The following is a 25,197-nucleotide window of genomic DNA, read 5'->3' as shown; positions in this document are numbered from 1 at the left end:
GGATGGGGGGGGGGGGGGGGGGGGCAGGGTGGCTCAGTTGGTTAAGCATCTAACCGTTGGTTTTGGCTCCACTCTCCCATGGTTGAGTTTGAGCCCCATGTCTGACCATACAGAGCCTGCCTGGGATTCTTTCTCTCTTCCTCCCCCCACCCCCCTCCCTATCCCTATCAAAATAAACTTAAATCAATGGACTGAGTAAGGAGACTTAGATGGGGGGCCACTCACAAATCAGGTTAAGGTCTAAAGAGAACACAAGGCTAAACCCACCTTGAACATTCAGTAAGGGAATTCTTGAACTGGGACGTAAGCTTTTTCTACATTTGGATTCAACCTGAAACATTGGCACTTCCTGAGGCTCAGGCATGGGGGCACTCAAACTGTGATTAAAACCTTGGCTTTGCTGGTCTGGAGACTGGTCAGCCTTAATAGATGTCTTCTAATGTCCTACATAATACTACTAGTTCTTAGGAAAACCTTGACCCCTTTTCTTCATGAGGAAAATTCATTAATCTTGTATCCATCTTCTAACTAGCGAGGACTACATTTTATCAGTCTTTGCTGGAATTAACCTGCTAATCTAAAAACCAAACTTAATGAGGACCTACTAGGTGTTAAACATAGAGGTAAATACTGAGTAAAACCTGCCTTTTCCCCAAAGGCTCACATTCTCAGAGATGAGAAATACTCTTTAAAAAGTAAAACAGGTTTAAAAAGTCCATAGGTTAGGCCTATATACAGGTTTCTATGCAGGTGAAGGAAGGGAGGAGTTAGTTTACCTTGACCTCAGGGGGCCTTCATCGTGCGGAGTAAAATCTCCATGTCCGTGTTCTTACTTTGTTCCTACTCCCTTACATGACCCGGGGAAGCAGCCACTCAGGTGCCCTACTGTGGAGGGAACCATTGGAGACTATTATGCTTGATAGGTTGGGCTTCTATGTAGTTTGGGTTGGGACAGATTGGGACTCGGTGTCTTGTCAGTATGAGACAACATATTTGTCTTCCAGCTTGGGGAGGGCTGAGGAGGTTACCAACATGGGGCAATTTGGTGGCCTTGAGTCTGGAGGTTATTTGATGGGAGTGGAGAACTTCTAAGAAGTCTGAAAATCTGAGGGCATCTTTGTTCAGCCACTGAATTTGGAAATCCAAGCTGCTCTAGGACCTAAGTAGTGCAACAGCTCTTCTCATGCTTTTTCTTTTTCCCTTTAATGTTTATTTTTGAGAGCTCTAGAGGGTGGGGGGGGGGGGGAGGTGGAGAGAGGGGAACCTGATGCAAGGTTTCCTATGACCTGAGCCGAAATCAAGAGTCGGATGCTCAACCGACTGAGCCACCCGAGCATCTGTCTCCTGCATTTTCTTTTTCTTCAAATAGTCACGAGATAGGACTCTCGTGGCTGATAGTTTCTACCTGAATGTCAGAATATATCCTTGGTTCTATTGGTCTCGTTGGTATGTTGCATGCACCAAGATACTTAGCCCAGTTTCTTTGCCAGTACCAGATCAGTACCTATAAAGAAAACGGAGGGTAGTCTCTCCAGGAGGCTGATGTCCCCACCCTCCAATCATTATATGGGCTTGATAAATTGGAAGGCACAACTGAAGAGGAATAGTAAAACCTAGTTCTAGGAGAACGTGGTTCCGTATGTCTTGTTGAGCAGCCTGAATAACCTCTGTTTTTGGAGCTAGGTTGTATATGCCTTTGATCCATTATGTCTTGGTAGAAGTCATGAGGTTCAGAACACTTCACAAGATTTTTGTCCTCAAACTTGTCTCCTCTAGGAAATCAAGGCTCTATGTGCCCAATAATAAGCCTCTAAGTACTTAGGAAATGTCCATTCCTTTTCTCAAGTTTATTTTGAGAGATGGCACAAGTGGGGTAGGGGCACAAAGTAAGGCAAACAGAATCCCAAGCAGGCTCTTCACGGTCAGTGTGGAACCCATCATGGAGCTTGAACTCAAACTGAGCTCATAATCTGAGCTGAAACCAAGAGTCCTATGCTTAACCAATTGAGCCACCCATATGCCCTTAATTCCTTGCTCTTTGACTCCCTTTCCTATGCAGGCAAAAATCCTCAGGGTCCTGGCAACCCACCTCTACTACTCCCTGGTCCTACTCCTTACCAGTATCACTTCCACCATTACAACAATAGCTTACCATATGCTAAGACTGTTCTAAGTACTTTGTGTTCTTAATCCCTTATCCAGCAACCCAGAGGTGGGTATTATCTTTATAATGAATCTGATGGAGAGCTTCAATAACCTGAAGGTAAGGAAGGGCTCACAGCTAATAAGTGGCAAAGCCCAGATTTAAAATGGAATCTTAATAGAAAGTCCACACACCTGTTAACCTTTTTTTTTTCCCTTAGAAAAGGGGTGATCAATTCAGTCCCATTGGTGTTTGTAACTTCTTGTCTTTGCCAGTGGTCTACTCCTAATGTTTCCATTGCCCTATGGAATACATTTCTAATGGTGGAGCTCCAAGCTGGAGACATGATAAACCCACTCTTGCCTCCCCCTGTGGGAGGAAACCCTTAACTGGCATCTGCTTTTACATAAAAGAAGCTCTGATCATCCAAATCATTTTGTTCTTAGAACAAAGTGGCCATAATTTCACATAGGAGCTGTCTACTCTTGGAGTTCTGAGCAAGTTGCCTTGGTAACAGCATTTGGAAATGACCAAGGTTTGGGGGACTTTTGTCAAGACCCACTACACGGTGCTTTGAGGCTCTGCCTCAGCTGGGCCTCCTTCTCTAGATCAGCTGCCTCTCTCCTTTTGTGACCAACTTAAAGGCCAAGTGGGGTAAAAGGCTGTAAGCATGGTTGGACCAGTCATTAGAGCACACCCAGCTAGAAGGGACCTCAGGATCATCAGCTCAAAATTCTAGAGGGTATGAACAGTGACTGGTACCTCGGTGATTTGGGTTTGGGTTTGATGGTTAGAATTCTCCCATGAACTACAGAAATTTTTAGTTTAAGATCCTTCCAGATCTTTTGAGAATTGTTACCTTGTTACTCTACAAGGTAGAGCTCAAAAGTGTGCCTGATTTCTCCTGACCATCTGGTATCTGGGGACAAGGAATCTGTTCCTTCTAAAGCCTCTAAGTTCCTGTGCCATCTGTTAGTGTAGTTATAAAGCATCCAGCGTCTTCAGTGCTCCACTGTAGAATCTTCTCAGCTTTACAGTCTCTTCTAAAGCATGGTTCCCCAAACTGACACCTCACATGTGGTCGGTCTGGCCAGTGTAGAGACTGGCCTAGTCCCCTTACTAGATGGGGATATTACCCTATGTTGTCCAACAATGGACTTTCCTTCGTAGGCCTTCAGAAAATTTGTTCTAACAGAACAAGGCCTTTTAAACTTGTTACGTTCATGACCAGAGTCCTAATTCCTACATTGGAAAATGGTAGGGTAGCACGTATAAAACATGAGTTATGATATTCTTCTGTAATATGTTGATACAGAATGCTTTGACATAGACACTAAAAAGTATGCTTCATAGTAACAGCTTAGCCTTGTTCCTCTGATGAAAGCTAGGTGTTGAGACGTATGTCTGCTTTCTGACTTTAGACAGCATGTTAAACTGTCAGAGAAACCCGACAAAGAGCAGGACTGGATTGATCGCAGGCTCTGTAGTGTTAAAGTGAGTGTATCAGAAGCCAAGGAAGGGAAACTGGGCAAGATCCCCTCTCTTCACCCGAGCTGGAAAGTAGAGTGGGCAAATGGAGCTGGAGTTGGCTTTGTTTCAGGAGGCAATAAAACATGGTGGAACAAAGGAGGCAATAAAATACGGTGGAAGAACCTTCAGTTAGAATTACATACCTGAGTCTGAGTTTGGTCTGATTCCAGCACATTGTTAGAGCTTCTGAAATGGATTTCATAAGCCCAAATGTCTGCCCTTACATTGGGAATGGTGATGATCACCTCATGAACTTTACTTGATAGATGTAAAACATCTAGTTGAATGACCGGCCCCAAAATCCATTCATCTAACATTACCCTACCTCCCTTTAAGGAGTTCTGAGAGAAGGCAAACCCAATGTGCCAATGGAGGCTATTTTTGGAAATCTGACTCTGCTTGTCTGTTAGCATGAATACAATTTCAGGTACTGTATTGGACATGGAGAAGTAAAATGGGCTTTTCCGTTCCCTGGAAGCTTACCCACTGGGGACACAAGATTTTATAAAAGCTGTACCAAAAATATCACAGTAGTGTAGAAGAAAATCTTATAAGTAGTTTGGGAGACTTTTCTTAAAGGGTTTTATCTCTAAGGTGCTCTTGGAAGAGCAATAGGAATTTGTACCCTAGAAAAAGTGAACTTAAAGCGGGGGGGGGGGGGGGGAGCCAAAGGCAAAAAGAGTGGTGGCAGTGGGGCAATGAGAAAGTAATGTTATCTGACCCTCTGTAACTGAGGCATTTACGCGTTGTTAGTGAATCGTCCCAACAACTACAATTTCCTGAGTATTTCCCATATGCCAGACACTGAAGCGTTTATGTGGAGTCTCCCTGATGTCCTGGTAGCCTTTTGAAATAGGTGCTGTCTCCTTTTTGGATGGAAAAAAGTCAAGATCTGAGTAGTTACATAACCAGCAAAGGGTAAAGTTAAAAGGGGAAGCTGAGGTTTGAATGCAGGTAACCTCCTATCTGACCTCGTGTTTAAAGAGTTGAAGGAACAGAAGGGTTTTTATAGGTAACAAAAAGTAGGATCAGTTTTTGAACCTAGATCAACCTGATCCATGTGTTCTACTGTAAATGGCTAGACCCCAGCCTGGAATAGGAGCATCTCAATGAGGATCTGTAAAAGGACCAGAGAACTGGACAGACTGCTTTGGGTAAGGGAGTTGACGGTTTAAGGTCTCCCCAGCTATTCTCCAGAATGGGATTGTGATCAAAAGGACTTCGGTTTCCTTGGAAGTTAAATTGTATATTCCTGAGAAATAGTTTATGAATAGTCTGTTGAATTCTAGCAAAACATAAACTTAGGAATGGGACACAGAGTACTCACTTAAATCCTGCATATATAACAATTGCAAATACTTACATGCTTTGCATGGATTAACTCCCTTAATTGTCGTAGCATCCCCTATCTTAGTTTGGCGTTTTTACCAAATCCTGTTTAATGGAAATAATGAAACTGAAATCTGAATTAGAAAAAAGGTGGTTGTGTTTTTTAAGCTAGGACTTGACCTGAGTATTTCTTCCACTATAGCCATGTCTCTTGAGACCAGAGCTCCTGAGGGAGACGACGGGATATGGTGAACTGTGAAGGGGAGAGGAAGTGGTGAGAAATGAGGGCAATACAAGGTTGGAGACGAGTAGGTATGGAGGCTGATCTGAACTGAGGTTTCTTAAGATGTGAGGAACATCAAAAGACCCTGTTAGTAAAAACAACTGGGTTGCAAATCTACTCGATCTGGGTAGGCAGCTTCTCCAATTCCCAAAGGATAGTTCTGTGGCAAAGCGGCTAAATCCTGATCAGTACCTTCTTGTTTGGCATGGTACTTTTAAACTGGTTATTGGCAGCCTTTCCCAAACCACCACCCAAGGTGTATATTTTGTTTACTCAAACCTGTCTGCATCCTGAGGTTCTGCATTCCCTCATTATAAAAAAGTCAAGAGAGGATTAAGTCACTTGTTGGAAGTCTGAGTTGGTAAGTGGAGCCAGGCTTTCTTTCCCATAGTGATGCCTGCCTCCTTAGGGGAAACAATATTATCTACTGATCAACTTTTTCCCTTTCGATGAGGAAAAGGCCCCTGGTGGTTTGACTGGGATGTTGTTTCTTAAAGAAAAAAAAAATAGTCCTAACACCTTTTGCTTTCCTGTTTCTTTCTGTTTTTGACTTAAACCCGTCTTGTTGAGTTGGAGTCCAGGGCTCTGTACTCAGCGTTATTCTAAGAAATCTATTTCCCATCCTTGTCTAACTCTGTATATTGACAGCTGGAAAATTGGGGAGCACGTTCCCAGGGGTAAGAGATCAGCTGCAGAAACTTCATGTGTACTACACAGGCCATATATTTGAATCCTGTGCAGTTAAATATGCTACTAGGAAGGCAGAGGGCACTTGGTGAACAGTGCTACCTGAGCTCTTCAAAGACCCGGTTTTGAGCCACATGATCTAGAAGTTTATCCAGTGGTAAACCCTGATCTTAGGACCTACAGGACTGCTTATTGAAAAACAAAGCCAATTATTGAAGTAGTGGAAAATGGGGAGTTACTTCGTAGATGGAAAATCTTAAAAGTTACTTGAAATACATAGTTGGAAATGAGATTGCTTTGGGTCATTTGTATTGCCTCCTGCATGTTAAATTTTTGCCCAGACAAAAGGCTCTATCCTTCTAAGACCTGAAGATGACCAGAACAGAAAGTCAGCATTAATTTTTGTGTTCAGTGATTGAGGCAACAGGCCTTTTCTGTTGCAAGTAGTTGATTGCACTCCTGCCCAGAGTAATGAACGAAGAGCTAACAAGAAGGGAGAAAAGTTGTGCTGTCTGTGGTGGGACACTTCCCTATGTGCATGAACAAATGAGAATGTTGAAAAGCAACAGGTAGGTCAACAAACCGAGATGACCACTCCATCTGGCTAGGGTTCATGGACCATAGCTGAGGAAGGTCTCTCTACATGGTTTCTTTGGAGACCTTAAAAAACATCTGGAATTTAAACTTTACAGGGATCTGGGCTGTTCAGATGAATAGGCTACTTGATATTTTGTGGGAATTGAGCCTTGTGGCCAGGACTTTGTGGGTGTTATACACCATGACACAGGTCTCCCCAATCATGACCCTACATTCCCGTGGTCCGAGTGATGTGTTCAGAGTCCCACACCTAGTCAAGGCTGATCATGGTCATTAGGGACATAGGATTCTTCTGGCAGCCCTAATCAAGAATAGATGATTGACCTCAGAACATCTAAGGAAAAAGGTGGTCCTCGGCAGATGCCCACTATACTTGGAAAATGGACAACAAGGCGTGAGACAGGAAGGGGAAGAAAATGAGGTTAGAGCAAAAGTACAGGGGGCCAGTGTGCAAGTTAAGAGTAAACTCGCCCAACTACTAGCAGTGCTGATAATCGTAAAGGGTAATTCTGAGGGAACTCTGCCTAAAGACATGTAAGTTCTGAGGGTCTGTGCAGGCACTGGGGATGCTTCCAGAAGATCTGCCTCTAGTGGATTGAAGTTGCATTGTCTAAATAATGCTTGGGTGTAAAGAATTCAGTCTGGCTGTTTGCAGCAATAGGGATGGAACTGGAGGGTATTATGCTAAGTGAAATAAACCAGGCAGATGAAAGACAGATACCATATCTTTTCACTCATAGGTGGATCTTGAGAAACGTAAAAGACGGTGGAGGGGTGGGGGTGGGGGGCAAACAAGAGACTCTGAAGTACTGAGAACAAACTAAGGGTAGATGGGGGGGTGAGGGAGAGGGGAAAAGTGGGTGATGGGCAGGGAGGAGGGTACTTGTTGGGATGAGCGCTGGGTGTTGGTATGGAAACGAATTTGACAACAAACTAAAAATGCCTGAGAATAAAGCCAGTGAAGGCTCATATCTTCAAAGAAATGAAAAATTTAAAAACTGAAGAAATCCCCTGACTGCAGCACAGAAAATAGATGGGATGAGAACAAGACTGTGAAAGTATCTAAAGTGGACCTCCCTCCTACATACTCCTTGCAGGGAAGAAAATGCAATTGCTTTTTCCTCGGCCTTCCAGACTTAAGGACCCTAAGAGCTTCCCTTTAAGAGAGCCCTAGCTACTTAGACAATTTCTATCAGCTGCCATACTCCAAGGTTCTTACTTGGTGCATGCTGGAAGGTAGCCTATTAGCTTTGTGAATTGTGTTCCCAAGCTGAATTCAAGGACCTGCCTAAACATCCCTGTTTCTGAAAGCAATGATTCTGTAACCTAAACCTGTTTTGGCACCCAACTTATCCTGCCAATGACAAATGGTCTGGAAAGACCATTTCATGACTTGTCTCTCCCAGATCTTAAGACCCCTGGCTCTGACAAGTATACATGCTTGAGGATGAAATCCTGTATCTGTAGAAGATTTCCCCTGGATCTTGGTGTTTCATAGATGCAACAAAGGTTGGCTATTATAATGACCACCCTCTGGATGGGAGTCTGGCATGCCAACAAGATCATGGTGAGGAGAAAAGGATTTTCTTGAATCCATGCTTTGTGTCATAGGAAGTATATAGAGGAGGGGGTGCTTCCAACTTGGGAGACTGCTCCATGAAAGTACCTCTTGGACTAGGAAGCCGGAGAATTCTGGTAGCGCTGCCTTGGACTAATGTTGAAGTGGCTCAGAAGGATTGCTATTCTCCCTTCCAGGGACCAAACCAGAGCAGTACGTGCACTTGGGATCGGAGTTAGGCTCTGGTTAGTGCTTCCTCCTCAGCTGTGTCTTGAACCATGTTACTTGAGCATCTTTGATCTAGCCCCTCTTGCTGCTGCTTCAGTCCACAAGTTATCTCTTTGCCCAGGGACATGCCCTGCACTCTGCCCTCTATCTGGACTATGCTGCCCTCAGCTCCTCACATGGCTGGCTGGCCCTTTCACTGATCAAGAGTCACTTGTTCTTTCCCTCCTTAGTTATGCCTTCCCTGAAAATTTTCCCTAAGTTGGTCTCCACATTGATTACATCATGGGACCCTCTATACCACCTCAATAGTACTTATCAATTGGTCATTCGTATTTTTCTCTCCCCTTGTATGGGGCTGGCCAATCGCCAACTGACCTCAAGGTGGGTCCCTTCCAAGCCTTCATAGGATGGGCACCAGTGTTGGGAAGAATTATGTCCTACAGCATGGGTTAAGAAACCAGCCTTATTAGGGATAAGGGAAAACCAAGACCAGGGTATAGTGAGAAAAAGCCTAAGTCATACCAAGTGTGGTCGAGCCAGGGGGCTGCTAAACACACAGGTCTATGCTTCAGGAGAGGAGCTCTTTGCAATTCCAGCAGCCCATGCTAAAGAAGGCTGAGCAATACGTAATAAAGTATTGATGCAGTTAAGGACACAGTACCCCACGATATGGCATCTTGGCAAATATCTTAAGCTGAAGAAGTTTGAGAAAATGGCAGAAGCAGGACAGTCGCTCTCCCTGCCCCCCTCCCCCCCACACCTGCCCTTCTTCCCTGAGGTAGGTCCTAAAACCCTTATGTGAAGACTGCTTTCCTCTGAAAGAAACCTGACCCCCAAAGAAAGGGGATTCTGAGGATAAATAGGCTGTACTAAGTTTTCCTTAGTTTACCAAACTTCCCTTTTGTTTTGCCCTATTGTATTTCTCCATAATTGTCTACTCATCAAACCTAACATAGAATACCCAGCTTAACCATTTCTTGATCTTTATTTCCTTATGAAGGCTCTTGTGTCTCATGAAACCTTACTTTTTTACATTTAAGAGACTGGGGCAGATTGCAAGTGGGGGAGGGGCAGAGAGGAGAGAGACAGAACCTGAAGCAGGCTCCAGGCTCTGAGCTGTGAGCACAGAACTGGATGGGGGGCTCAAACTCACAAAAGGTGAGATCATGACCTGGGCCCAAGTTGGATGCTCAACTGAGCCACCCCGGTGCCCCTTGTGTCATAAAACTTAGTTGGGGCACTGGGGTGGCTTAGTTGAGCATCCAACTTGGGCTCAGGTCATGATCTCAGTTTGTGAGTTTGAGTCCCCTATCAGGCTCTGTGCTGGCAGCTCAGAGCTTGGAGCCTGCTTCAGATTCTGTCTCCCTCTGTTTCTGTGGTCCCCCACTTGGGGGAGTGGCATGTGCTTGTGCTGGTGCTCTTGCTCTCAAAAATATTAACCACGGGTGTATTTACCTTAACATTTTCATGTTAACCTCTTAATCAGCTTAATTTTGAGGCCCCATCTGGGACCCTACGAAGGTTAAGGAACTTATTCCTGCCCCTACGATATCCTAGACTTGAGTGGCTTACAAACAACAAACTTCCTTCTTAGAGTTCTGGAGACCAGGAATCTGATATCAGGACACCAGCATGGTCCAGTTCTCGTCAGAGTCCCCACCTACCTTGTGGACTACTGACTTCCTGTTGCCCTCATGTGGTGAAGAATGGAGAGGAGGCAAGCTTTCTCATGACTCCCGTAACGACATTTGTCCCTTTCATGACCTCACCTCGACTACCTTAAGTCCAATCTCCTAATCTCATGGGTTGAGGGGGCTAGAGTTTTATAGAAATCTTGGGACACAAATTCATAACACTTCCCCTTTTAAGAGGGCGAAATTGAGAGCAGTTCTTTAGTGGGGGAATAATCAGCTCACTTTTCCACAGGGCAATCTGGATTGGAGTGCCAGCTATTTAAAGGAGTTTGCTGGGAGACCCAGGTGATCAGTTTCTGAGGACCTCTTAGCCCTGGAGAGATGACAGTAGGCTCTTCTGGGAAGGAAGCTCCTAGCTCCATGAGGGGCTAAGCTCAGGTGAAACACTTGGTGCTGGGGAAAACAGAATCCTTGGTCTCCATGGTCTGGTTATCCAGACAACCTAGAGTGAGCTCCCAGTTGAGGATTAATTCTCTTCACTGCATCTATGTCACATACTACGTTGACTGGAACATAGATACTCCATTGTATTTTCAGCACATGAAACCAGGAAGGAGCTTGGATGCTGTCTAAATTAGATTTTTTGATTATTATTTCAACAGCATAGTCTGTGGTATCTACTAATAAAATCCTAACTTGTCTCTACAGGGATTTGTATACATGGCACATAGCCTGGACATCCATAAAGTTTTCTAGTATTCTAGAATCTACCTGTCCCTACCTTCCTGGGGTGGGGGTGGGGGGGTGTCTAGAAACATCCTGCGAACCATGTCTGTTTCAGCAGCCTGCCAGGGAAGTAGGACCTTGGAGTGTTTGGCGAAAACCGATTATACACTTCCCAGAACACCTGTAATGGATTAGGGAAGACCTCCGTGTTTGAGTACTGCCTGTCTGCCTGCACCTTATAATCTGTAGCTTCCAGGTCCTCTCAGGTAGAGCAGGACTGGTAAATAAGGTGACTTTGCCTAAGGGCACCTCAAAAATGTTCGCTATGTTTCATCTCTCCAAGAACTAAGATACCTCAGGGCTCACTAGGAACTTGGAAACCAATAGATCACTTTCACCTTCAGTCTCTAAATGACAAGATACCAGCGCGTTCTAGGGCCAATGATAGGGTACTGCCTAATTAGCAGGTTGGGGGCATACGAGATAAAAGGGTCCATGGTGAGGGAAGGGGGGAAAAGGGGAACACATGGAGTCAAGGGAAGTGACTTACAAGAAGGGGACCACAGTTGTAGCCAACATCACAAAAATAAAATCCAACCAAAACTGGGATTTTTGAACAGCAATAGCCTGAATGGTCAGTCAGGTTCCTCTTGAGCCTTCTTTGTACATGGTTTTTTTACTGTTTGCTCATCTGCTTTCTCTGTTGCTTTGCCTACGCGGGAGAATAGGACTGTCCCATGGTGATGGATGGACAGTTCTTAATCGTTCAAACCACAGCAGAGACTGCCTGGCACTTGAGAACTTTCATCTATGACTGGACCAATTACAAAGGATTTGAGATCTGGGTTCTATAATAAACCCCTCTTAAAAATCTGTTGTTCTGGGTGGGCTTCTAGTGGGAGTGGTGTAAGGATCTCAAGGCCTGGGCATCTACCTCTAAAGCTGTCCTTTCAGTCAGTGGATGGAAACTTGATCAGGGGAGAAGGAGCAGGACCTGAGAGGGACTAGAGAAAACTGGACAATTGAACGTAGGTTCTCAGTGATCACTGGCTTTTATAAGAGTTAACTGTTCCCTTGGCAGAGACTTCCAGGAGTAAAAAACTAGGAAAAGGCTGATAGTGGAAAAACTTGAAGAATTGAGGTTATTTTTTTTTTTTTAACTTTTATCTATCTTTGAGAGACAAAGTATGAGCAGGGGAGGGGCAGAGAGGGGGAGACACAGAATCCAAAGCAGGCTCCAGGCCCTGAGATGTCCGCACAGACCCCAACACAGGGCTCAAACTCATGAACTGTGAGATCATGACCTGAGCCAAAGTTGGACGCTCAACTGACCGAGCCACCCAGGCACCCCCAGGTTATTTTTGTTTTTAAACCTTGTTGAGATATGCTTGAAATGCAAAAACAAACAAAAAAACCAAAACAAACCTACTTAACATCTACAACTTTGAGTTTAGAGACAAATATGTACCCGTGGAATCATTGATGCAAACTGGGCCGTAAACCTATCACCTCAAAGTTTCTTTGTACCCTTTTACTTCTTTGCAGTAAGAACATGTATGATTTAACCTCTAATTTGCCTGGAATATATTACTATACTATGAACTGGTAGCAGTTTCTGGCCTGGATTCCTTTACTAGTCTAAGCAATGATGTGGATTTACATTGCCCTGTGCATCCCTTTTCATCCTTGTCCTCTGTGACCAGGAGAATACATTTGAAGATGGTTTGGTTGGGATTGGCATCTTTTCAGAAATACTTGTTTCTGAAAGGGCTGGAATGGGAGTTTTTTTCTGACCCTGGGGACCGTAGACTTGGCCACACATGTTAGGTGAACCCTGGAGTTGCCTGGGACTTTCTTTAATCTTCTGGCCTGAGGACTTTTCTACAGAAGACTTAAGTTTCTTTTATTTGACATTTGCTTTAGTTTAGCTTGTGGAGATAATGACGATGTCAAAAGGTTTTAGAAAAACCGGCGTATATTGCTCTCACTGACGGTCAAATGAACAAAGACCGCTTCAAAGACTGCAGCAGGTACTAAAGCAGTGCATGTCCCCCCTGCCCTTCTGAATCCAGGTTGGTGAATCTTAATCAGAATGTGCTCATCTCTACCTATGTTTCTGAAGTGCCTTTCAAACAACTTATTTTAGAATCCTTGTGCTTCATTTAGGGGTCTATAGACATTACACATAAAATTCAGAAAAGTATTGTTCATGCCCTCAGGGAAGTCTCCATTCCTGTCCTATTCCAATTTCCCCAATACTGTCTTCTCAATTTGCTTGTTTAGTGTTGGCTTCCCCTGGGGTTTTGACTTGGGACTTGAGGAAAATGAGGAAAGAAGTGGATGTTCTGGTTTGTCAGCTGTTGAAAGGGCTAGAGAGTTCCCTGTTAGGTTTCTCCTCTAAAAAACCCAATGTGATATCCTTTTAATTTCATCCTCTTAACCCATCTGAGCTGGGTTTTCCTACTTCCTTTCATGAGTGAAAAGGGGATTATTAGTATAAGATTAAAAAAAACCCTATGTAAACTGTAACCAAAGTGATACTTCAGTTCCTCTGGTACTTGTCGTATTCGTCTTGGGAGGCTCTCTTCTGCCACTTGGTCTGTTACCCACCCTTAGAACACACTCAAGATGCATCAGAAGGTGAGGCCCTATTGGGCAAAGTGAATGTATCCATCCCCCAACCATTGATCTTGCATGAGCAATTTGTGGGGCACTTTTGTGTAATTGGAAATGAGAAACTCTTTAGACAGATTGTTGGCTACAAAGCTTGGACCAGGTTTGTCCTAAGTAGAAAATTGTAGTTGCAACATATTTTAGTACCTGAAGCAGGGACAAAAGAGGCATGCGGTTGTCAAAAGCAAACCTCCCAGTGAGCAAGAACATCTTGCAAAGGAGGAAGAGCACTGGGAGGTGCCAGGAGGCAAGATTATAGATCAGGTATCAGATCCTAAGGGAAGTGCTTAAGATGCATGGACTCTACCTCTTGGCAGATTCCTGAACACTTAACTGCTGAACTAGTTTTTCTGTTTCGATGAGAGACGAAGCTGCAGTATGATCATGCTAAGGTGAGCATATAAAATAAGTCTTGCAAAAGTATCACTTCATGCTTCCTTAGGTACCTTCCATATCCGTGTCCTCTTCTACCTGCTTCTCCAAGTTCATGAAGGTCTGTGCTTTCCCCATCCATATAAATCCTACTTCCCAAAAGCCTAGAAACTTATATTAAAGCTAAAAGTCTTAGTCCCCACCCAGCCTCTCCAACAACCTGCCCCGCCCCGTTGCCATTTAATAGAAAACCATAGAACTTTCAAGTCTCTGTATTTCAAGTTGTTAGCTACCTCCCTTTTCCTGTCTTCCATATGCCAATGAGGTCTGGCTAAAATTTTAGCTTTTTCTCCCCTAGCAATTGACTACTTTCGTCTACATTTTTAGTCCAGGAGATTGGAAGTGAACGGTTTAATAAACTATACTAAACTAGGTCACTAACGAAGCCTGTGCTATAGCTGCTCCTCTTAAGGTAATGAGCTTCTGTTTACATGCCCAACTGCTCCTCAGGGCCATCCCATCCATCTGCTTGGCCATCAGAGAGGAGAGTCTGTCTTCTGGGGTTGTGCAGGTCCAGACTGTTTCTCAACTCCAGTCTCCAGCCCTGCCTCCTAGTGGCCTGGCCCGTGCTGCCTTTCTAAGCAAGGGGATGCTAACAAGGCAGTGCTGGTAACAGGTAAATACTGGATGTGTCTCTTCCAGGAGAGGGTAGATGTTTCTATGTTAAGTTACTAGTACCAGAGAACACCAGCATCTAAGATGGAAGGAGGCTGTTGGGGAAAGAAGGGAGAGGCATAGCTAGATACTAATGAAATTTTAATCGAATACAGAATTCCCTAGTAGCTTAGCAAAACAAACCAGTGGTTCTCCTCTCTGGCTACAGTACAGAATCAACTGGTACCTCTTGAAATACTGATGCCTGGGCCCCATGCTCAGGGGTTCTGATTTTACTAGTGTGGGTAAAGGACTTGAACATCGGTATTAGGAAATAGGTAAAGTTGAGAAACCCTGATCTAGGACCAAAAGTCTTCACACTTCAGTGTTTCCAGCATGCAGGCAGAAAAGACTCCATAGAATGTGGTCTCGGACTATATACCTTGGGACTGTGTATCTCATGGGGTGGGGGAGTTCTTAGAATCGGGTTTTCTATAAACCTATCAACCCTCTAAAAATTCTCTAAAACCGCATCTTTCTGTGCATCCATTGTTCATCCAAACCATTTTGTGTTCTCCTCCTGACGATCCTAGGAGGAAAGGCTCAGTATCCCATTATACAGTTAAAGCAACTCAAGTGAAGGAGATAAGATTACTTGTCCCAAAACAGACTAGCAAATAGCAAAACCAGACATCAAACATGAATGCTTTGTTGAAGTGCTAAGGACAAAAGCTTGGATCACACATTTCTTAAGCTTTACTGAGCTACCTGTTGGCACATTAGCTGATCCCCTGGTATCATTAGCTCATGGCTCAAGGAGGTTGGGCAAGAGGAAATGACTGGAAGAGAGAAAGGCAGTGGTTACCCCAGGTTGTCCCAGGCCGGGAGAGGTCCTGGGGAAGTGAGATGGTCCACAGGCTATTCCAGTGCTACGGATTCTGAGGACATAATGGGTCAGCCAGCTTTGCTTGTAAGAAAAAGCCAAACATGCTAGAGCAAACGAGAAAGCCCCAGTGCTTTAATTCTAGCTGTTTTCCCTGCTCTATCAGATGTCAATCCTTGTTGTGCCCATAAGGAAATCTTATTGTAAAGAGCTCTGAAAGCTCCATAGAACCCCATTTATGAAAACAGATGCCACCAGATGAAGGGCAACATTGTCAGAGCAGAAGGTTAACGAATGGTGGTGACCTTGTCTTGGGCATGTCTGACGTTGGAAGGGGAGAGAAACCCATTTCCTATTGGTTATCCCTTGCTCTACATCAGAAGGGAACATTTTCCCTGAGTTCTACACATTTTAGCCTAAAGTAGATCTAGCTTAGATGGGCTTCAAGGTTCTCTGTGTTCTCTGCATCCTACTGCTTGCTTGATAGTTCCAGCTGGATGCCTCAGAGTTGACTACACATTCTTGTCACTTTCTTGGTGTCAGACTAACTCCATTGTCTGCCTAGCTGCTCCGAGCAGAAATGAAGGGGTCCACCGTGGCATCTCCCTCTCTGATACTGTAGCTGATCAGGCACTGATGTCTGGGGCTCTCTGCTCATCAGTGTTTCCTGTCTACTTCTGTCTTCTCTGTTGTACTCACTAACGGCCATGATAACCTGTCTGGACCATTGCGGTAGCCCTGCCTCTCCCTGCTCTTCCTGCAGTGTGCATGTCCTTCCCACGCATTCTTCCCGATGTGTGATCTCAAAATCTTAATTTTTATTTTAATCGTGGGGGGAGTGGTGGTGGTTCTTAAAGATCAAAACCTCTGGGTGCCTGCCCCCCTTACCGGCTCTCATTCCCCTCACTTTCTTGGTCCCTTTCACACTGGTTCATATTAGTTCTTTTGGGGCCTTTGGACCAATTTTCCCACTTCCAGGACGCCCTCCCCTTGGCTTCACTAATTGCATTTGCATCCCCACTCAAATATTACATGAGTGTCCTTTCCTGTTTCTCCCCAAATGAGCTTGAATCCTGCAGTGGTGAATCCTGCCTTTCTGCACACACTTTTAGAAGTGTGTCCAATTTATGGGAGATACAGGTTTTGGTTGAGAATATGGAAGAACTTCTTTTAACTTAAAAATTTACATCCAAAATAACATATATAGTGCAACAAGGATTTCAGGAGTAGATTCCTTATGCCTCTTACCTATTCAGCCCACCCCCCTCCCATACCCCCTCCAGTAATCCTGTTCTCTGTATTTGAGTCTCTTACCTGCATACGGTTTCTAACTGCTACAAGTGGGCAGTGCTAGGGCAGAGTCTCCGCCTGCTTTGTCCATGCTGTATTGCCATCACAACTCAAGGGGCAAGCACGTATCAGGTAATCCATAAGGATTTGTAAGTACAGAAATGAAGGAATAAGTGATACTTACCTTGAGAATGGTCTCTTACTCTTGAGGGAAATGAACTGCCAACAATGATCTTACTCCTACTGGGTTGAAGTCATTTTTTAGCCCTTTAGGTAAGCTCATTGGTGTCGTGGAAAATGCTGGGAATTGAAATTCAGAAGACTCAGCATTTGGGCCCAGTTTGGTCCTTCAGTGGTGTGATGTGTAGCAAGTCATTTAACCTTTCTGAAATCAAGTCTCTTCATCTAGAAGATGAAAAAATTCTTGTGAACAGTCCTCTAATTGTAAAGCCTCTATCATAAGAGTACCTGTACATAAGAGTACCTAGGAGGCATTAATGAGGCAAAGAGGGAGTTCCAGCACTGGGAAGATGGGTACAAAGGCCCCATAGGAAGAGCCACTATGAAACATTCAAGAAACCAAATAGAGCATTCTCCTTAAGAGTATTAATGAAAATGTTAAAGACTCTGCTGATGAGCCAGCTAGTGCCAATGAATACGTGGAGTACATTTCCAAATGGCCCATGTGTGATGGAGCTCAGAACAGGGTGGGAAGGTGGGGGAGGAAAACCTGAATGATTGGTCTTCAGGCTTGGGTTGTACATGGCATGACAAGAATGGGGGGCTCTGGAGCTACTACCCAAGTTGTCTTCTAAGGGCTTGTTCACTGACCGTTGGACTATAAGGTGCCCTTGAGGCTGCAGTTTCCTGGCCCATTTAATGGTATTCTTACAACAAGTCCTTTAATAACAGTCTTACTGCATATATACTCAAGCATTGTACTGTGGATTGAGCAGTAAACAAAGACCAAGTCTGTGTTCTAATGAAGTAACGTCTCTCAGTGATGATTCTCATTTTCTGCTTTATGCTAGAATTACTGATAATGGGGATTCTAGGTTAGATGGAGAGGCTAGGAGAGACCTTTCAAAAGGTCACAAGCGAGGTTAAACGTGAATAATATGAGCAGTGAATCTCAAGGATATGAAGAATGAAACTGCCAGAGGAAATGGGCAGTGCAAAGGCCCTGAGGTAGAAACATACTAGAGGTGCTCACATAATAGCAAGTGTTGGGGTGGGTGAGGGGGGAAAGAACCAAGATGGGAATGGTATGTGGGAGAAGTAGACACAACCCTATAAGGCATTTTGAACTCAGTAGAAGCTGGGGATTTTAAGTGTAGTGGGAATCCATTGGAGGGTTTTGAACTGGGATGTGATGTACTGTTTTTTTTAAAAGGCTCTGTCAGCTGTACTGATAAGACTATGGGGTGGAGACCATGGAGGTAGACTCTTTACTAGGAGGCTGTCACAGAAAACCGGGTGAAGCATGTTGGTGGACTCCAGTGGTGAGGAGTGGATAAATGACACCTGTTTTGAAGGTAGACTAGAAGTAGTGCTTGTGAATTTGATGTTGAGGGGTTCTCTGGGTCTGGTCACTCGTTCTTGCTGAGCCAGCACTCTCATCTGTGTGCTTAGAGTTGGCCGTGACCCTGGGAACGGTCAAGAGGTGTAAACCTGTGTACACGCATTCTGTACCTTCTTCCTTCATTCTGGTCTATTTGATCGTTGCATTGAGGGGTGTCCTCTCTAGGCGGGTGTAACTGGGAATCTGTCTGCTCTTCTGCATTGCTGTGTCCTGTATGTGGGAAGCTGAGATTACTAAAATACATGTCAAACGTTTACTGCACTCATGGAGCTCTTAATCCAATGGGAGAAGATACGTGACCAGAGGAAGGTGAAAGAAAGGCTCTAAAGGGTTAAGAAATGCATTAGGGGAACAGAGCTTGGAGTGTTCGTTTCTTAGAGATGAGAACCAGAAGTCCTGGATCGATAGGGGAACTGGCAAGGAATGTCACCTTTAAGGTCCATTTCCTGATTTCTTGCTCTTTTCTCTCTTTGGCTATTGACTCCTTTATGGTTCCTTTTATGTATTGTTGCATAAATGTGTAATCCGTGAGTGTAGAGGCAGGGGGAGAGGAAGCTTATCTCTGACAAAGACTGCATACTACATTAGGATGGAGACCCAAGGCTGTTGCTCTTGATCCGTGGCCATAATCTTCAGGCCTCCGGGTTCTTATTTGTTGCCCATCAAAGCCAGGGCAGCAAGAGACTAAGACTTGTTACCGTGAAACTTGTGATATCCCATAACCGTGAAGCTTGGGCCTTGGGGCCCACAGAAGGTTTTATTAACCTTGCTCTGTAGGCTGCCTTAGAGATTTCCGACCTGCAAGGGAAGAGCATTTCCTGTATTCCTTCTCTCAGACTGAGGTAAATTCTGTGAGTGTGTCCTTAAAAAATTCAGTTACTTTCACAGAGCGGGGAGGGTCAGAGAGCGGATCCTAAGCAGGCTTTGTGCTGTCTGCACAGACCTCAATGTGGGGCTCGATCTCACAAACTGAGATTACCTGAGCCAAAACCAAGAGTTAGATGCTTAACCGACTGAAGCACCCAGGCTCCTGCAGAACTTGGTGGTGGTCTTCATTGTGATCAGGCATTCCTTTCGTAAAGCGGGTACAAACGTCCTAACAAAAGGCTTCAGTTTCCAAAGGTGGTCAAGGCAGAGAGCTACTGCTGCAGACTTGTTTACGATAGGTTTCATGTGGATTATGAATCTGTTGCTGTATCAAGTGTCAATAGCTGACCTTGCTTTGAGAGACTCCTTAGAAAACGGTTTGCATGGACTTTAGAGCACTTGTCAACTAATCTTGTTGAGTTGTGCATGTGTTGACCCTACTGGATTCTAAGTTCCTAGAGGACAGAGCATTGATTACTCATTCTCCACCCCCCCCCCACCCCCCACCGGGCCCTTTCAGGCTTAGAACGGACATAAGCCAGACCATGCTTCAAATAGAATCTTGGTCAGGTTAACTTCTGTGCCTTAGTTGGTTTAGAAATGAAATGGGAAACCTATGTAGGTTATGAAGTTGTTGGGGATCTTAAATAAGAATAAGAGTATTTAGCACTGCTGCTGAATCCACAGCCCTGAGGACTATTATGTAAATGCTTAATGACCTCATTGAATTTGGTGGACGCTGTTAGAGACTAGAGGTCTATTGTAGGAAGTTCATGACTGGCCCAGGGGACCAAGGTGGCATCCCAGGCCAGTTGGTTTCCTGATCAGTAAGAGTTGGGACTGTGCTACCTGGAAGAGGTCAGGGTTTGTTTTGGGTGTGTCTTGATAGAGCCCAAGTGACTAGCCTACTAGACATGTGCCAAAGGTTGAACTCCTTCTTTGGAGTAGCATGGAAATATCAAAGGCTACTGAGCTGACATTGGGCCCCTTGTTGGGGAAGCACTGTCCCATCAACCAAGTTATGAAATGGAGTAGAACAGATTAACTCCTGCTCCGCATCCCAATCCATTCCTATGATACTTGTGCCTTTTGTTTCAAGTGACTTTGTTTGGTGAGTAATATCCAATGACCTGTCAGGAATTGCCATGAACACTGGATACACGGGATCTCTGCTACGAAGGTTTGGGTCTTTGCAGTAGTATCCATTGACGGTAGGGTGGGACTGGGGAATTTGGGATCAGAATCAACTCTTGAGATTGCCTTTCTAGGGGTACCCAGGTACCACACATATCAGGTATATGTGACTGTCTACTTCTTTCATAGGGCCAGAACCCAGGAGTTCCCAGACAGCTCCTCCTGCCGTATACTGGCACAATTTAATTGGAGATAAAGATGACTCCCAGTTGTAGAGTCCCTATTTTATACCTATCTTGTTGAATCTTCACTGAAAGCCTGAAAGTATTCTTTCATCCACATTGAAAGAACACTAACTTTTCCAAGGTTAGAAGATAAGGATTTAAATTTTCTGAGCTCCAGCTATACTACTTGCCTTCCAGTAGGCCTGTTACTAGAAAGTGAGTTTGCAGTATTACATGAAAATAACTTTAATACTAGACTATTGAGCCTACCCCAGTCCTTTGTTCTGTGGTCCATAATTTAATAGCTTTTGTCAATAAAGGAAATCAAGTGTTGGTAATTTCAGAATAGCAATTTTCTGGGACTTGCCCGGTAAATGAACATTTTTCTTTTGTACTGTGCAATCCTGAAACATGGGTTGAACAGGGAAATGTAGAAATACTTCAAGAATTCAATGTCTTTCACACTTCTTGAGCTGTGAATTTGTATACATATCCTAAAAACAATTGTCCTTTAAAGTATTGACTATGGAAGGTCATCTGCTTCCATCCTTTGGCCTCTCAATTTGGGAATATTTTCAGAACAAGTTAAGCTATGAAAGTAAATCAATCTTACATAATTTCTATTACTGAAAATCCTAATACATGTGTAACATTCACTAAAGAGATGTTGCCCAGCTCACTTATATTCAAGGTCATATGCTTTAAGGATGATGTGGGAAATAGAGATCGGTTGATTAAAGTTTCTCCATTACTACATATGGCATGCCTGATTAAAAATTGGAAATATTTTTATCCATTAAAACTCCCCCCAGTTTCCATTTTGCATGACCTTTGTTGAGAGCATTTCACCTTCAGGCATGTGTTTAAAAAAAGACTCGGTGTAGAAACCTACAACCCATACTACCACTTAGGATGAGTCTTCCAAACCCTCTGAATTTTTATAAACCTAATTACTAGTTAAATCGATTTCATATTCGGGGTGCCTGGGTGGCACAGTCGGTTAAATGTCTGACTTCGGCTCAGGTCATGATCTCGCGGTCCGTGAGTTCGAGCCCCGTGTCAGCTCTATGCTGACACTTCAGAGCCTGGAGCTCAGATTGTGCCTCCCTCTCTCTCTCTGCTCCTCCCCCGTTCATGCTCTGTCTCTCTCTGTCTCAAAAATAAACGTTAAAAAAAATTAAAAAATCGATTTCATATTCAAAAGCACACATGGTTCTTCTCTCAATTTGTTACTGAATTGAGAGAAATAGGTTCTTTGTTCAAAAGTTCTAATGAGAAACGGTCCAGCATATTGTCCAAGAAGGGGCACTGTAATGTTGAATAATGTGAGCTTTTAGAGAGACCACCTTAGTCAAGGTGACTGTACCACCACTGGTAACCAGTCATTATGGAGTAAATGTGACCTCAGTGCCTCAATTTCCACTTATTTCTGATCTCTATTCTGTTACTTAGAACCGTGCTTTCAGTTTTTTTCCCTCTTGGTAATCTTTCTTTTCCTGTGACTTAAAGGAATATTTGTTTTTAGTATCTGAATCTATTTCCAGGAGTAGAAGATACTTGGCTCAGGACCTCTGCTTATTCAGTCATGTTTGAAGTGTTTAAATTGTGGAAACTTTACAGCCATTGCCTCTTTAGAAATTGCTCTTAATCCAAAGGTTATAGGAATTGTTATAGACCTACGTTGAACACTCACCTTCCATTCTCCGTATCCTTCAGTATTTCTTACAATTTCATTACTTATATCACTCAACGATCAAGTGCCTAGCACTCTGTGTGGAAGGCGTTGATTCCTTACCACACCCTCTGACACTGGGTATTTCCAGTGACTACTTGTTCTTTGTCAGAACTTTCTCCCTACCATTTCACCATTTCCCCCTCCCCGAGTTTGGAGAACATGGTTGAATTCTTTGCTTACAATGATACATAGTGTCAAGTACATCTTTGCCTAACCTACCAGTGAAACGAACATGATTTGAAAAGATGACAGAAGACACTCTTGCTGCCAAAGGAAACCCAAGATAGTCTCCAGGCAATAAACAAAAGTATTAACATTAGCCCCTGATGGACAATGTCAGTCATTTACCACAGTTACTGTCACAGGTCACTGATAAGCAGGTGGTGATGTTTTTCTTTGGCAATCAATGATTTTTCAGAACAGTGTAGTAGGTTTAACTCCACAGAAGTCTGGAGAACATTAAGAAATACATACTAAAATGAACAAATCAGGAGACTATAGATGCTGGAGAGGATGTGGAGAAATGGGAACCCTCTTGCACTGTTGGTGGGAATGCAAAGTGGTGCAGCCGCTCTGGAAAGCAGTGTGGAGGTTCCTCAGAAAATTAAAAATAGACCTACCCTATGACCCAGCAATAGCACTGCTAGGAATTTATCCAAGGGATACAGGAGTACTGATGCACAGGGCCACTTGTACCCCAATGTTCATAGCAGCACTCTCAACAATAGCCAAATTATGGAAAGAGCCTAAATGTCCATCAACTGATGAATAGATAAAGAAAGTGTGGTTTATATACACAATGGAATATTACGTGGCAATGAGAAAGAATGAAATATGGCCTTTTGTAACAACGTGGATGGAACTGGAGAGTGTGATGCTAAGTGAAATAAGCCATACAGAGAAAGACAGATACCATATGGTTTCACTTATGTGGATCCTGAGAAACTTAACAGGAACCCATGGGGGAGGGGAAGGAAAAAAAAAAAAGTTAGAATGGGAGAGAGCCAAAGCATAAGAGACTGTTAAAAACTGAGAACAAACGGAGGGTTGATGGGGGGTGGGAGGGAGGAGAGGGTGGGTGATGGGTATTGAGGAGGGCACCTTTTGGGATGAGCACTGGGTGTTGTATGGAAACCAATTTGTCAATAAATTTCAGAAAAAAAAAATAAAATAAAAAAAATACATACTAGATTTTCTTAGTGGAAAGCCTTGTTTCAGCTTTTGAGCTTTCATTTTTGTAACCTGTATTATATGCAGAAAAAGTAGTTAAAATTTTACAGAACTGTTAATTACCCACACAATTGAACAAGCAGAAAATGAGTAGCTGAGTATGGTTGTAGTCTTTGGTGACCATAGACTATTGCATGATCATAAAAATCTTTGTGCAAACAAATGACACTGAAGCATCACTGATATATTCAGAGCAAAATAATTCACTACAAATAATTCATCAACAAAGAATAAAACGATGCATTCTATTAAAGAATCTTAAAGTTAAAAACTAAGGAGAGGGGCGCCTGGGTTGAGCACCAGACTCTTGAGTTTGGCTCAGGTTGCAATGTCGTGGTGGGTGGGATCAAGCTCCACAGTGGCCTCTGTGCTGGCAGTGTGGAGCCTGCTTGGGCTTTTCTCTCCTTGACCTTTCTGCACTTGCTCTCCAGCATGTGCTCTCTCAAAATAAATGTTAAAAAAAAAAAAATAAAGCTAGGCTGAGGAAAACAGAAGATGAAATCAAAAAGGATAAAAACAAAAATAAAACTATAAATGGTTTCTTGGGAGAGACCAAGAAATGGACAAATTCCTGGGAATGGAAGGAAGAGGACGCGTAGTATCTGAAATGAGAAAGATGTTGTAATTAGAAACATTAAAGCTATTTAAAAAATGAGAAAAATAGGAAATGTTAGTAAAAATGGGAAAATATCAACTAATAACAAAACTTCAGAAGTTGGAAATAATGACAGTGCTGGATTTTTTTCTTAGGTTTACTTTTTGAGAGAACAAGGCAGGGGGAGGGGCAGAGGAGAGAAAATGCCAAGCAGGCTTAAGGTTGTTTGTGCAGAGCCCCACACAAGGGCTCAATCTCAACTGCGAGATCACAACCTAAGCCCAAAATCAAGAATTGGGTGTTCAGCTGACTGAACCATCCAGGTGCCCCTGGCCATGTTTAATTTCATAATTTATCAAGGATTCACCATTAATGAACTTTAGCTTGGAGTACTTGACAGGTGAGTTCTATCACACTATTAAGCTACTGAAACCATTCCAGATTTCTGGTAGAAAGGTCCAAGGCATACTTACACACCTACTTAAAATCTACCAGAAATGGTAGGAAAGAGTAAACCATTGTCTGCAATGATAAAAAACGATGTCTACTGCAACCTGAAACTATAAAGCACTGGCCAAATGCATGTTCTCTACTGAGAAGTGCTTTTGCTGAGAGGTGCTCTTGACCTTCTGCAAGATCCAGATCTCTGCACTTTAGTGATGTAATACTAAAAGGGGGTGGGGGGAGATCCATTGGAATTGTGCTTTGAGCTAGAGGAAGGGATCATCATGGGACCTATGCGATGTCCCTATGGATTCTTCAAAACCACAGGAAGTCCAGGAACTATAATGGAGTGGTATACCTTGTGCTCTGTCCTTTGTCTTGTCTCTAACCAGCTCTTGTAATTGAGGTAGATACTTGAGGTAGAGTGATGGAAGGAAAAGGAAGGTAGCAGTTGCAGATGGCAACAGAAAAGACACAGGGCAATAATACCTGCATGCTGGAATTAATGTATCACAGGAACTGTTCAAGATTAAATACTTGCACACAGGAATTATTACTACCCTAATTGTATATACTAAAAAACACTAGTTGTCTGACCTTGAACTAGTAAGTAGCAGCATTGGAAGAACAAGTAGGTGACTTCAGAGCCTGTGTTTAGCTATGATCCTCTGGGCTTCCCCCAGTCCCCCCACTGTTTCTGGGACCCTAAAAGACTTAGTGACAAGGTAAAGGAGATGATAAAGAGGAGGCTGCAGATGACCAGCTCATGCCCCCCTTCCCCCATAGAATGTTCATCTAG

The sequence above is a fragment of the Prionailurus bengalensis genome, chromosome D2 (genome assembly GCF_016509475.1).
Source record: "Prionailurus bengalensis isolate Pbe53 chromosome D2, Fcat_Pben_1.1_paternal_pri, whole genome shotgun sequence".
Lineage (NCBI taxonomy): Eukaryota > Metazoa > Chordata > Mammalia > Carnivora > Felidae > Prionailurus > Prionailurus bengalensis.
The sequence above is the reverse complement of the archived record's forward strand: the minus strand, read 5'-3'. Positions refer to the sequence as shown.